This window comes from Cucurbita maxima, unplaced genomic scaffold (assembly GCF_002738345.1).
Source record: "Cucurbita maxima cultivar Rimu unplaced genomic scaffold, Cmax_1.0 Cma_Scf06840, whole genome shotgun sequence".
Classification (NCBI taxonomy): domain Eukaryota; kingdom Viridiplantae; phylum Streptophyta; class Magnoliopsida; order Cucurbitales; family Cucurbitaceae; genus Cucurbita; species Cucurbita maxima.
In genome coordinates this window covers 1-760 of record NW_019278856.1, presented here as the reverse complement: position 1 = coordinate 760, position 760 = coordinate 1, and the positions used below count along the sequence as shown (strand labels likewise).

Below are 760 nucleotides of genomic sequence, written 5' to 3'. Positions count from 1 at the left end.
TCTACAAATGAGAACCTCCCCCGCTCACGCCCATCGCGTTTCGATCATGCCGACCCGCATGCGTTAAATTCGATTTTGTGCGCATGGCATGTCGGGTGCGATCATACCAGCACTAATGCACCGGATCTCATCAGAACTCCGCAGCTAAGCGTGCTTGGGCAAGAGTAGTACTAAGTTGGGTGACCACTTGGGGAGTCCTCGTGTTGCACCCCTTTTTTTCTTTCAATTNGGTGACCACTTGGGAAGTCCTCGTGTTGCACCCCTTTTTTTCTTTCAATTTCTCCCAGTTCTTTTCTTCCTTTCTCTACAAATGAGAACCTCCCCCGCTCACGCCCAATGCGTTTCGATCATGCCGCCCCGCATGCGTTAAATCTGATTTTGTGCGCATGGCATGTCGGGTGCGATCATACCAGCACTAATGCACCGGATCCCATCAGAACTCCGCAGTTAAGCGTGCTTGGGCGAGAGTAGTACTAAGTTGGGTGACCACTTGGGAAGTCCTCGTGTTTCTCCCCTTTTTTTCTTTCAATTTCTCCGAGTTCTTTTCTTCCTTTCTCTACAAATGAGAACCTCCCCCGCTCACGCCCATCGCGTTTCGATCATGCCGCCCCGCATGCGTTAAATCCGATTTTGTGCGCATGGCATGTCGGGTTTGATCATACCAGCACTAATGCACTGGATCCCATCAGAACTCCGCAGTTAAGCGTGCTTGGGCGAGAGTAGTACTAAGTTGGGTGACCACTTGGGAAGTCCTCGTGTT

The 760-nt window shown here is 51.0% G+C and overlaps 2 non-coding genes and 1 pseudogene across 2 annotated transcripts; all 3 read left to right on the top strand.

The window, feature by feature from the left end:
- The first annotated feature begins 93 nt into the window (after window positions 1–93).
- Window positions 94–212, top strand: LOC111476240. Its single transcript, XR_002716994.1, has one exon. It is a non-coding gene; the product is annotated as a 5S ribosomal RNA (ribosomal RNA).
- A 184-nt stretch (window positions 213–396) lies between these two features.
- LOC111476239 lies at window positions 397–515 on the top strand. Its single transcript, XR_002716993.1, has one exon. It is a non-coding gene; the product is annotated as a 5S ribosomal RNA (ribosomal RNA).
- A 133-nt stretch (window positions 516–648) lies between these two features.
- LOC111476241 lies at window positions 649–760 on the top strand (annotated as a pseudogene; the record flags this gene model as incomplete).